Consider the following 13,939-nt stretch of genomic DNA (forward strand, 5'->3'; position numbering starts at 1 on the left):
GTCTGCATTTCCTTGTGTATCTTTAAAGGTTTGTATTTCATGCTGTCAGAATGCTTTCCTTCTTTCAACTATTTTTATACTATTCTAGTTTTTCACAAAACCTTCCTGTTTGCCATCTACCATCTGCTGCCACGGTTTGGCTTTTCAGGTTTGATCAACATCTCTGAATAGCCTCTTCTTCCTTGCTTCCTTTTCTCTCACAAGCAAGCTCTTCTGAAATGCAGAATGAAAGGCCTTGACCAATTAGTGACATGATAGTGCCAGTTATTAGAAGTTTTGTGACCATGGAGTATCCAACTAGGTTTGTCATCCATGTAAATAAGTAGGAGCTCCTCTCAAGCACAAAAGATTTCCCATTCCCCAGTGACTTTTCAGAAAGAGGGGTCCAGTACTTGGATTTCCTCTATCCCACCATGCCAGCTACAGAGCATGGTAAATGGGCACAGTACTAAGAAGAAAATGTGATAAAAGTGCTGCAGCATAAGCTCTTTAGAGCCTAGAAGGTTCTCAGTCCGCTGAGACTGCATGTGTGGAGGCATCTCAAATTAGCCTTAGATCTCAAATCCCTTATCTAAACAAAAAAGAGAGGCTCCAGGAGAGAGCTGAAAACTTATCTCTGAATTTTATAGTGTTTATGCAGATGTCTCCTGGCATATTGTTCTTGGAGTAGATATCTTGGAATCAGTTTTGAGACTTACATGTTCATTAATAGTCAGTACTCAACTGCGTACCTATTCAATATGTTAAACACTCTTTTTTTTTTTAGTAAGGTAATAATGCTTTGGGCTACACAGTGAGGAAAGATCCAGCTGTAGAATACTGTACCTACATTCTGTCCTATATTACAGCTGCTCTTCCCTATTATGGACACCATTCTAGCGCTGATTTTCTGATGTGATAGTTGATCATTACTGAGAAAAAGCTCTTCCTCTGTTGTGTTGAATCTTTTGTTTTAACCTCCCACTTGATTCCTGATCTTTTTGTCTGCTTTAATATGCAGTCATCACTTTTTCTTCTACTATTTCTCTGTGGTTTTTTTTTTAATCATCCTCTTCTTGCTTTTTAAACGACTCTTTCCCATGGACCACAAGGTTGCATCCTGCATAGATTTTTGCGTTGTGCTCCTCACCTTGGTTTCTGAATATCCTGCTTCTCCTCCAGTGTGGACTGACTGCTTCGAGCACTGGTTGCAAACAGTAGCTGTAGCATCTGTAGTGTTCTAACAGACTTGTACCAGAATTAGCATCTAATGTGAGTGGCACTTCCATTAATCCCTGACGGGACAATGCATTATGCTGCCTTGACAAGTGGGTGAAGATAAAGCACCATCTGTCTCAGACTGGGCATCTATTGAACAATTGCAACTGCACACAATGCTCCTTGTTGTGGACACATGTTAAAGGCACCTTTATCAGTTACAAAACAGAGCCATTTTAATTGGCACAGAAAGGGAAAGAGCACTGCTAGAAAATCCCAGACTTCAAAAGAAAAAATACCCAAAGCCTCTTTGAGATTTTAAAAGGTTGGTGTCTTTGCTCTTGGTACAGATAGTTAGGAAATAGATAACTAAAGAGTGAAATCCATCTTTTTCTTTTTTCTTTTTTTTTTTTTTTTTTTTGGATTAACAGAAGGAGTAGACAAAACCCCTAACCCTCAAATGCTCTAACTGATTGACAAAATGATACAAGCCAAGTAAATCCTAAAGCATACTAGTTTAGACAGGGCAGTGATGACTCTGAAGAATGACCTTTTCGGTGAGGTAGGCCCTAGTGCAGTTACCTGCCCTGCGGCCTTGGAAGTCAATGGTCTTCTTTGGGTGTTGGGGTTAAATGAGACTCAACAATGGGCAAGTGTCAGGCGCACAGAAGACTTGGTGGATGTCATGAGGGACGGCCAGGCAAGTCATCTCATAGGGAAGGTACCACCTGCTGTATTTTCACTGCATAAAAAGTCCTGGTCATATGTTCAGGAGGTCTGACGCTGCTGGAGGTTATTGCATCCCTTGTTTCTGGAACAGGTAGGGTACTGTGATGGGAATGCAGATTTCTAATATATTGCATTGCCACTACACAGTCATTGTCTGGTTATCATTAGGTGAATAGTTGAGGTTTGCCAAACTCTTCATTCACCCAGCACCCTTCAGAGCTGCACTGTACTTTGTGGGCACACAGGGTCATGCCCTGCTCCCTCCTATTTACAGCCACCCTGCAGAAATCTGCATTAAAAAATCATATATTTAGCTTCATCTGGCCAAAGTTGGGTTCTCTCTACTGTTCTTTGTTTACCTTGTATGTTTGAGGTGGTTCTTCATCATCATGTGAGCAATTGAGGGAAATGGCCTTAAAAAGAGTACAACGAGTTCTATTTCCATTTCAAGTATTCTGAAAAAACCCCAGCAAACTCTTGCATGTTGCTATTAATGGTATAGGGATATTGACGTGTTATTCATGTCATGGCAACTTGAAGCTGATGCTGTTCAATATTGTGTGTCTAACTTGAAACAGAGGAAACTTGCCTTTGATGGATTTACTCAGTTTTAAGTAGCTGTACTAATGCACTTCAAGTAGCAGTCAACCAGAGCTTAATCCTTATGCATCTGAGTTGCATTCTGAATGGGAAACAGGAGGTTTCAAATATTTATGCCGCTGCTCTCTTACTCATTTCTCTATAAACTAATGAAACTGGGCTTTTTGCCTTGTTTTCTTCCAGCAGACATGTTTTTGCTGCATAAGCATAATTTCTGTAATTTGAGGTTAGTGGTTTTGGTGGGTTTTTTGTGTGATGGATTCAAAATTCATGAGGGAATAGGGGACAACTGAGAAATTAATACAAAAGGGAGATATATTCAATGGAGCAATTTTGAAGACGGTTAGTTATTACAAAGTAATAATATTATGCAAGAGATTAAGATAAAGGATGGGTTTTCTGCTTGAAAAGACGAATAGTGACACTCAAAGGTCTTTCAGATCCTTCCAGATGCTGGCTCCATGTCATGGAATCACTCCATGACTTGGAGTCATCCAGCCTGGATATCCTACACCTCGGAGGGATTTGTGTAGAGCCAGGAGAGCATTAGAAGTGAAGTGAGTTTATAATGGTGACTTCTACATTAGTCTCTATTAGGAAAAAGTTTCCACAGGGATTGCTTGGCATGGGTGCAAACTGGAAGTTTTAGGTGGGACGTGTAATTCTGTCTCTGGATATCCCTCTGAAAAAGAGAGAGCTGCTATCAGAATTGTAAGGAAGGGATGGATCAAGTGTGTGCATGGAAGGCAGTGGTGGCTCCATGCCATACAGGAAAATGCTTTGCTATGCACTATCCACTCCTGCCTTGGAGGCAGAATGTCCTGTACACTGTGGTATTTACTCTGGTGCCGTCTGCTCCACTAAAGAGAGGAAATCTAAACACATGCAAGGAGGAAGAGGGTTGCAGGAGTCCCAGAAAATAGCACAAGAAGCAATAACACTTCTGGAACCTCCAATAGATGAGATTTCCTGTTGCACATGGTGGCCCTTGGAAACGCAGACTACACTCTCTCAGCCTCCTTTCTTCATTCTGGAGCCACTCTCCACTAATCTTGATAGTCAGAGTCTGCAAAGGGATGTTCTCCTCTAGAGTTTTGAAACAATCTGCCATACTGATTAATAGGATGAGCAGGATGCTGCAGATGAATCCAACCATCTCAGTGCTGGTAGAATTAAAAAAATAAAGATAAAAAATGAATGGCTATTTTGTACACCAGATGCTTTCAAAAGAGAGAGAGGGGATGCTGTGCTCTTCATGGTGATGTTGCAGCTGTTTACCCAGCAACAAACTGAGATGTCTTGGAATGCTTCCTCTGTACAAATTAAAGAGTGTATGGGAGGGGTTGGAGGGAGGCTCCCGACTACAGGTATTTATTTTGATTAATTAGCCCCTGTGGGAAGAAAGCCCTCCTGGATAGTGTTTTGAAAGTGACTGTGCCCAGCTGAGCCAATGATGCCTTGGGGATCTGCTCTGGGTTTGTTCATTTCCTTCTCAGATCAGCAGAGGCTGGTATTGATGCAGACTCAGGGTACCCCTGTATTATGATCCAGTTTCAAGGTTCTTAGAAATGTCTCTGCCCGAATTAAGGTGCAAACAAGATCATATGCCAGTGACAATAGTAAGGGTTTTATTTGATGGTCAATATGAGAGAGAGAGAGAGAGGGAGAAAGAAAGAAGTAGAAAATAGGTGGGGGAGGTGGACAGAAAGAGTGACAGGGACAGAATAAGGAAATTATCACCACTCCGTGCATCCCAGCGATGTTTGTTGATCCTCTCCAGCTGGTCTCTCGGTGGTGAAGGTCCCCCAGAAGGCACAGAGTCCCATGGGTGTACATGCTCAGGCTGGGTAATGTCCAGCCATGTCCCCCTGGGGTGGGGTCAGTCTCTCACAGCAGACTCTGGGTCTCTTGCACCACGTGCAGCCCTGTGGGGCTGAGCCTCTCACGGGAATGTCCCGTGGATGTGCCCTGTGGGGTTGGGGGTTCCACAGCTGGGCCAGTTTGTGTAATTGGAGGATGGGTGCTCACTGCCTCTCACCAGAGGCTGCACCATGCACCCAAAACCTCCTCCTCCCCCCTCGCTTGGGGGGAGTCTGTGTAAACCTGGCTTCTGTGAGCTGTGCTCTCACCCCAAACTCAGTTGGAGGCTTTGGCCTATTGTGGATGCATACCTTTCCCTCAGCCTGAGGTGATTGAACATTCCTTTTATCTAATCAGCAGTTTGACTTATAGTCCAAAGTTCTTCAAGGAGGTTTCTGTGGCTGCAACTTCTTTAAAACTTTATATCAATGTTTGAGGCATGAACTGTTTCAGCCTCTGACACCCTGGCAAGAGAAAGCACTCTGTGAAAGCACATGTCTAGGGCTGAGGGAGGTCCTTTCTGGACAAAACCCTTAAAAGGTGCCTACACCCCACCTCTTATCGTATCCAAGCAGCCTGAGGGGTCAGTAGACAGCTGAGAGGGAGATGTCTGGCAGATGTGGGCATCTGAATCAATAATAGATAAAGCAGAAAAACATTTATTTCAAGATGGCCACTGCCATTATCCTTTTTCCCCTCTGGAGGAAGTACGAGCAAGGAATAAGTTGTCTCAATCTGAGCACTTGTTTTCAAGCAGAAGCTCTGGGTAACCCTGCAACCTACTTTGCTTCTTGGTTTTTTTCTGATGGGATTGTTCATGGTCAGATAAGAGTGGCGATCACTTCACCTACTGAAGAACCTGCATAGAAAAAATATTCTCGAACTGACTTTTGGATGATTTAGTCTTCCTGTGAAGCCCCAGCTTGCTGAGGAAGAGTAACTTAGCTATTGCCAGGCAAAGGCACTGCAGCCAGTGTTACAGTGGCAAAAACCTTAAGGGAGTGTGCTAAGAGTGCCTGTGATGGGAATGATCTACAAAGTCGGGGAAGAGGGAGGAACAGTGTGGCCCACAATGCTTCTTTTTTGCTGTCCTACTTATTTTTAAATTAAAAATAAACCACTGCTTAACTATTTTACCTAGAATTCTCCTTCTGCCAAGGTAGTGCCACTCTATTGATAAAACTGCTGCATTAGTCAGCCAAAGTCTTCCCTGCCTTGTGTTCTCACTTCATCAGAGACATTTTCTTCCACTGCATCACTCCTGAGAATGACATTAATTGTTGTCTTGGCTGAAAAATAAAAATGGTGGAAGGGAAAACGAAGGCAAAAAAGAGATGATGTGAGCCAGATGGTGCTTAGTTTATCTGTGACGGTTCTTTGGGGTTCTGAACTATTTACAAAGGCAGTCCTTTTTTTTTTCTTACAATCCTTTCCTTTTGTAAGTCTGAGTTAAACGATCTTGTAGCAAAAGTTCAATACTAGGGTCTGAATACTTCCACTCCTAACTATCAACTACACTCTCAGCTCTGCACTAGTGCCACATAAACAATTCAGGTTGGACTCTAATTGGCATCAAAGTAGCTTTAAACTGAGTCTGAGTGAAAATGGGGCTTTAAAGGCAGCTTGAGTGTAATTTACATCTGCTTGAAAGCCTCTTTATCCTTCCAGAGTTGTATGAAGGGACTTCTGTGTAAGTGAGAATTTAGCCTTTCTTTCCCTTCAGTATGCATGTGTGGCTAATTTTACTTTTTTTCCCCCTCCTTCTCTCCTACCAGTGTTTTGGTGCTGTTGTTTGAATTTAAAATTCTTAAAACGTAAACGCTCATAATGCAAATTTATAGCCACCTGAGTAATGATTGATTTTTTTACACGTTAATATTTTTTCTTATTCACAAGTTAGGCCAACAGGTGCAATCAAAACTGTGTCAGTTCTCCAAATCTGCACGGGATGCAGTGCTTTTGTAACTAAAGGACAACCCTCAAATATTTAGAAGGGTTTTCTACCTCCTTTGTGCAATCCTAGAAATAGATGTTATTGAGGCATGACTTATTCAGAGGGCCAGCAGACTTCAAAAGTGTCTCTCTCAAACCACAAGAAAATGTGTGCTTATGCACGTTTTCCTGTACAGATGAAATAGTTCAAGATACTGTGTGAAGGCCTTTGCAATATCCCTCTTGTTGAACAGCCATCAGATGTGTGTGTCTGGCTGCTGCTCAGCTGATGTGCTTCTGAGCTCTTGGTTGCAGCACGTTGCTGCCCTGACAGTTTTCTTGGTCTCTTGGGAGCACTTTGAGCTCTCAGGCTCTTTATTCATTTGTCTTGCATGGAAATAGTGCCTGCAGCAGAGCTGTTGTGAGTTACCTAGACTGGTGCCATTGCCTTCAGGTTCCATAAGAAGCCCAAGACTTTTACAAATCTGAAAGCCTGTGGAGAACCCTTGTTTAACACCTGTTTGTTTAGGGCAGTGGCAGCAAACAGATACATTTTGGAAAAAAATTAAAAATTAATGAGTCTTTGCTTTATTTAGCACAAGAGATACTACGATCTAGGCAGGAAACCTCTAAACTGCATGTATTTTTTGTTGTCATATTTCCACCATGCTTCTTATGCAGTCTTTGGGCTGAGGTAGAAATCCTCTAGCAAGTTCAGGAACCTTTTTCCATTCCCATACAGCTGCTTCAAGTGTAGACCACCAGATGCTTTCTTATGGTTGATTTTGGATTAGAAAGATATATCATAGGGATAGACTTCCTAAAATGGCTAATGAGAGACTTTTGCTTCTTTAGAAGTTAAAATTACATTTATAATTTTCAGGCTTACAGGCAATCAACTTCCTCATCAAAATGCCCCTTGTTTAGTTATAATGCAGCCTCTTCCTGAGCAATGAAACCTGTGGCTGATTCTCATGGTCTGTTAGCTGTCTTTGCTGAAGATGTTTCATTTTCATTGCTCAGCACCAAACTTTAAAAACGGTGCAAGAATATTCTTCTGTCAGATTCCTCCTCAGTACATGAGCTGTGTTTGCTGGATGCTCTCATGAAAAAGGACATTTTGTTCAGCCTGAAGAAGAGACGAGGCTCCAGGGAGACCTTATTGTGACACTTCAGTACTTGGAAGGGGTTTACAAAACAGGTGGGGACGGATGTTTTAGCAGGGCCTGTTGTGCTAGGACAAAGGCTAGTGGCTTTAAACTAAAAGAGGGTTGATATAAGAAATAAGTTTTTTTCAGTGAGGGTGGTAAAACACTGGCACAGGTTGCCCACAGAGGTGGTGGATGCCCCATCCATGGATACATTTAAGGTCAGGTTGGATAGGGCTCTGAGCACCCTGATGTAGTTGAATATGTCCCTCCTTATTGCAGGGTGGTTGGACTAGATATACTTTAAATGTCCTTTCCAACTTGAACAATTCTATGATTCTGTGATTTTTTTCTTCTTTCCTGAACACATCTTACTCTATGCACAAGTATAAGAAAAAAGTCAGTCCTTAAAGGTGTGTGATAGGACTAAATGCTCTTGTCCTTTTCTTGGCTGAAGGAGTGCACTGTTAAAATAATAAGCTGCAAAGAGGGTGAGTATCCCATAATAGGGGCTTGATGCAGCTTTTTGCCCAAGCAGTTAGCTTGTATTTGGGGAATTTTGTCTCATTCTATCAGGAGAAAAATTTGGTTCTAACAGTCAGACAATTGTTTGATGTAAAGCATTTTTTCAGTGAATACAGAAGAAGTGATTTAACCATTTATTTCTGGATTTTTTGGGTTTTTTTGCCAGCAACTATAAGATCCCTTAACCTGCAAGGCTTAATTTCTGTTTAATTTTTTCATAGTCTTCAGTAGTCACTTCCACTACTTGCAGGTGCATAAAATATGTGAAGAAGAATTTAATTGCTCCTTTCACTCAGCTTATCATCAAAGGAAAATATTTAAGCATCATCAGCTTTGGTGAGACTTGAGATTGTCTGTAGATCAAAGACCTGTGAGCTCACAGTCATTCCAACAAAGTGTTATTAATTTTGTAATTTAACTTCTCAGTTATGTAGACAGTTTGGCATGTGTATGTTATAGGTGGTTTCGGGTTTTTTTCTGTAACTTTAAAAGCAGATAAAATGTTGGAAGGAGGTAAAGTTTTTGTAAAAGCTCAAGTGCAGAGATTTGCAACTTCTCTTCATGGAGCCCTAAAATTGTTCTATGGGACTGGCAGGCCTCTCAGAAATACCAAGTGAATTCACTGCTCTGTATCTTAGGTGCCTGTTTCTCATAGTCCTCTCAGAAGGGAAGTAATCCACGAACCAAATCCCTGTGGTACCCCCCACCCCTTTTATCTGCAGGTCAAGGCTGAAGATCATGGCTAGAGTAGAAAAAAGTCAGTTCTGTACATTTCTGGGTAAGTTATATTACTGTGAGTTTGTCATAAAGCTTTTATGAGCAAATTGTTGTTTACAGAGAAAAGAGTGCATTTCTGAATGATAATCTGTATGGACTCCAGCAATTTGAAAGCCCAGCTTTTTGAGTGATTGATATAGAAGTTATTATTGATTTCTGTAAAAGTAGTGAAAAATAAACCCCAAGGGCTTCTTTTATTATCACTTCTGTAATGCTGATCTTTAATAGCTCAGAAGACTCCAACTGTGTAAAAGCACTTTTCTAATCAGGGTCAGCTTTTAACTTCTCAATGTGTAAAGCAGTAATTACTTTAAATTTCTGACTCTATGAATTACACAAGGTCTAAAACAGCAATAAAGGGTTGGAAATGTTCTGGAAGTTAAGCATAGTCCAAGTTTAGTAACTGTCAAAAATCTGATGAAGTCACCTTCTCCTATAGTTTCTTCTTCATTATCAGCTCTACAAGGTTTAAACAAGGCAGCATTTTATGTGGTATTCCTTAAGAGTTCCCCTGAGCACTCTAGTAGGAGATGGTGGTGAACACTGTGATTCAAATTCTGGAAGCCCCACACCAAAACTCTTATATTTTTTATTAGGTGCCTCCAACCAGTAAGAAGCATCCAGCACTGAAATGCTGATGGCATATCAACTCTCAGTGCTGAGTCAGTGTCTTAGAAAGGGCTGGACAGATGCAGGCATTGTCTGTTAAATGAGGTTTCCACAAGGAGCTGATCACTTCAGATTATCGACTGTCATACTGTGTCTTTTGAAAGAGTTAAAGGTTTTATGAGCCTCAATTCTGCTTGAGATTAGAGAATCACAGAATGGTTTGGGTTGGAAGAAACCTTAAAGAACACCTAGTTCCAGCTCCCCTGCCATGGGCGGGAATGCCACATCCACTAGATCAGGTTGGTCAAAGCACCCTGCTCCAACCAGGTCTTGAGTTATGGTAGCTGAATTTTGTGATAATTTCCTATGTGCTTTAATATTCTCATACTCTGATTAGATGCATTGATACCCTGGTATTTTTTTAACTCATGGTAGGATGCATTATTGCAAATAATACTCTGCTCCCACACTGCATTTCATTCATAGGTTTATAATTGCCTGCATTTTAATCATGAATGTGACAACTCCTTGGTGTGGTATATATACTTCATAACATAGTTTTAAGCAATTCTGATCCCTTCAGTCACAATTTTTAGAACTTTACTGAAAAATCACTTGTAAATGTTGAAAACTTCAAAATTGCTGTACATTTTAATCAGCATTCCCTGTGGCTTAGTTGGTACAGAATTAGTGGGTTCAAATATGGCATTGAAAGGGTCGGATCAGGTGTGCAATCTGACTGATAAAATCTGGAGGATACTTATGCTTTACAAAGAACTTTTACTCAAGTAAAAAGACACATTACCCCTGTACTGCTGACAGTGGCAGGCTGTAGAACTACCTTGTTCTTTGAGATTCTTTCCAGTGCAGACCAACTCCCCTTACTGACTCACTAATCATTATTCAACTAACTTACTAAATATCTTCCGTGTCAACCTACTTTAAGCAAAGAACCTTGTGATCCTGAGATGTTACTTACATGGGTTTACAAGAATCTTTTTCTTCATGTTCTTTCTGAAAGTGTTTTAGCAGCAAAGTTTCTGGTGTGATAGTAACCTGGCGATGAGCCCTGCGTCTGTCCTTGTAGTTAAGCTGATCAGCAGCTTTAGGATTAGGAGAAAATTTTTCTGCAGGGCATACCAGGAAGGGGGTAGTTGTTTGAGGTTTTTCCTTGCTTGTGATGCTTCTGAGGATTTTCATGGCTTTTGAAGTGAGCGAGGTGATAGTGATGACTTCTGATTCTCTCCTGCTCTATTCTTCTGATGTGCTGCAGCCACTTGCTAGCCCTCACATTTATGAGACATTCTCATTCTGCACCTGTATGGTATATGAAGAACTAAAATTTCCAATACCGTGAGCATTGCCTGGTGCTAGGAGTATCACACCTTGGAAAACCTTAAAAGAAGACCTCCTGTTTTGCCCTTGTTTGGTTGTCATTCCTGGAGGTGATCAGACGTGTCTCCTGGAATCATGCCATTCTGAAGGATCCCCTCTCTGTCTCAGTTTGACTCTTAATTTAGCTGCTGCAAGTTGGAGGTCATTTTCCCTAGAGCTCCTTTAGTCTGTGGAGCACAGCATGAACTGATGCAGGGAAAACCAGGTTATTGTCTATGGAGAGTTATTTTCTCTTCTGACCATCCAAGCAACCCTGTGAGACCTCTCAGGCATCCTGCAGCCTCTGAAGTTACTGAGTGTGAATATTTCACCCCTTCTTTATCTGATGCCCAGTGTTTAATGACCGATTTTGCAGCACTGTTTTAATGGTGCTGGGTTCACATACAGAGCCAGAAAGCAATTGTTATTTCATAAGTTAATTTTGTCTGGAAAACAAAAATGTTTGTTGTAACTCAGTGACATTACTGTATATTTTTAGAACATGAGATAAAACTAGTTGTTTCCAATGGGAGCAATGGATACCAAATAGAAATTGGATGAGTGATATATGCCCTAGGAAAAGTAATGTTTTCAGCATGAGTGTGTACTAGTAGTTGTTTATCCTGTGTCTCAAGCTGCATTAGTTTGCAGCATTACCACAATTCAATTAGCAGCCTTTTCAACATGGCTTTTTTTTCTGTTGGTTCATTATCCACTTGTATCTGCTCAATAATAATTTATAAGTCAGGTATGTGTGTGAGGGGGTTTGTTTTGGAGTGAGTGTTTTTTTGGTGTTTGTTTTGGTAGTCATTTTTTTTGTGTTTGCTGGCGGGCCTGGGTGGGGTTTTTGGTGGGTTTTTGTTTTGGTTGGTTGGTTGGCTTTTTGTTTTGCTTTGTTTGTTTTTGTTTTATGAAGATTGTTTTTTAAGTTGGGTAGTTAGTCTCATCATCTCATCTCAAAATCCATCCAGTGGAAATCAGAAGTTGCTAGTCCCTCGCAGCTCTTCCACAGATCACCTGCAGTTGTGGCTGTCCACATCCTACCAGGTAACTAGGTAACTGGTTTTGTCAAGATCCATCAGCCTGGCCAGGGACTGACACATTTGCAGGCAGTTTCAGCTGAGATCTCAGTGATGCAGCAGGGACTCTCTGCAGGGGTGTACCAGTGGAGAGGGTTGAACTTTGCTTAGGAGTCAGCCTGGGGACCGAGTGCTTCCTCAAAATATGGACAGAGAATTCCAGTCACCAGTTTTGCCAAACTGTCACCTTACACCAGCAATAAAGCTACTTGCTAAATAAATATAAAAGGTAATAAACCACTTTTATTTGTAATGAGAAATGCTTTTCTTAGGAGAAATTGAGAAAATAATGACTTCATTAAAATGTTAATTAAATCAAGTAATTTTTAAGACATCTTTAAGACCTGAATGTATATTATATATGACAAAACAGTGGCATAGTTCATTTTATGTATTACACCATCAGTGCAGTGTTGCTTAGAAGAAATAAAACAATTCTCACTTTAATGTTTCTAATTTTAAGCTAGCCTGGCATTACATGTTAACAGAACTTTTCTCCAACTTCTCAGTCTGCTCTCTCTTGTCAATGCCATCTGCTTGCTTGCTTCACCACCTCTTTAACAACCAGGTGGTTTTTGCCATCTTCACCCTCCTCCTCAATATGCCCAGCAGTCCCATTTGGGTTTATGGGGTTAGTGTGCTAAGCAATATTTGTATATTTATGTAAACATGTTCCTGATTCTAAAGAACCTTGCTCCATTTCTAGCTCAACAGCTTCTAAATCTTCCTGCATCAGGACATACAGCTCTGAATTATTTTAGTGTAGTCTAATCTCTTGTTATGCCAACTTGTTTTGTTGACCTGTAATGTATTCATTTATCCAATAGGTTCTACTGTAGCAAAGCACTTAATTTAAAGAGTGCAGGTAGACTTGGTGTGAAAAGAATGTAATTAGCTCAAAGCTAAGCACTTGCCTAAATGCTTTGCTGGATTTGAGGCTTAGGAAAGAGATGAAAAGATTGGTCTAATTATGTTGAATTTGTTTTAGAGCTGCTTTATCCTAATAGCCTTATCACCAGACCAGCTTCTGGTTATGGATATTCAGCATAGAAGATTTTTCACATCTTGTCAGGCTTTTCATAGAATCATACCTGTCTCTCCTGTTTTTTTGAACTGTAATCTTAAGCGTGGCCTGCATAAGAAAATGCATCACTGCCTCTTAGGAAAGTGACTTCAGGGAATCCATGTCTTAAAAAATTGGATGTAGAAGGCAATGAAAAACTCATGTCACCAGTTCATTTGATTTTCATGTGCAAGGACTGCAAAATATTTATACAATTCAGACTGCGGTAGATTAAAGAATAAAGACGTCAATGAGACCAGATTGATGAAAAAAAGAGGGAAATAGATAAAGCAAATTACATGAGTTAAATTTCTGCTCTGCTATTAATTTGGGCTGAGCAATTGTTTGAACCCTTGGGAGAAAAAAAGGAGGATATAAGCCACTGAAAATAAAAACTGAAGATTGTTCTAGCTCTTACCTGCTGGTGTTTGCCTTCTTCAGTTCCTAAAATCTGTGTCCTCACTTTCACAGATGCCAGAGGGATTTTTAGGATTTAGCTTAACTCATGAGCACTGAAAAACTGCCCTAAATCTAAAGTTGCAAGAATTGCTGCTACTGCTTCCTGAAGACAGGACTTAGCTGGACTGGGTTTCTGCTTTTCCCACTGCTACATGGCCAGGGCATCAGGCATTACTGAGACCAGAAAGCCACATAGCCACAGGTGTTTTCAAAGAAAGGGACACTTGTTGAGTTGCCTTTGAACATCCTTCCTCTTCTGCAGTGTTAAGCTTGGATGTCTTGTCATTTCTGAAGGCGTAACAAGCTCATCATGGAATTCCCACTGTGCAGTTTCCTGTGTGTTATTTTTCAGAGGCAAGGCCATACTGTGGTTCTCTTTCCCCCCTTGTTCTTGCTTCCGTGAGCTTTTGGCATCTTTATCAAGGATGGCACTTGAGCAAATGCTTAATTTGATTGCACTGCCTAGATGCAAAGGTAGAAATGGGCTTAGACACTCTTGAAAAGGTATGAGTTGAGGCAGGTGTTTAATGCTTTCTAAGATGCAAACCACATACGTGCTGTCTCAGATTATTCATCATTGTTTTTTA

General features: G+C 40.8%; 1 protein-coding gene across 7 annotated transcripts in view; it reads left to right on the plus strand.

Annotated features, from left to right (window-relative positions):
* Positions 1-13,939, plus strand: part of DGKI (diacylglycerol kinase iota) — a 211,860-nt gene that overhangs the window by 173,852 nt on the left and 24,069 nt on the right. The gene's annotated exons all lie outside the window — the stretch shown is intronic.

This window comes from Corvus kubaryi, unplaced genomic scaffold (assembly GCF_017639235.1).
Source record: "Corvus kubaryi isolate FWS band 111438036 unplaced genomic scaffold, C.kubaryi_AGA036_p1.0 74, whole genome shotgun sequence".
Classification (NCBI taxonomy): Eukaryota; Metazoa; Chordata; class Aves; order Passeriformes; family Corvidae; genus Corvus; species Corvus kubaryi.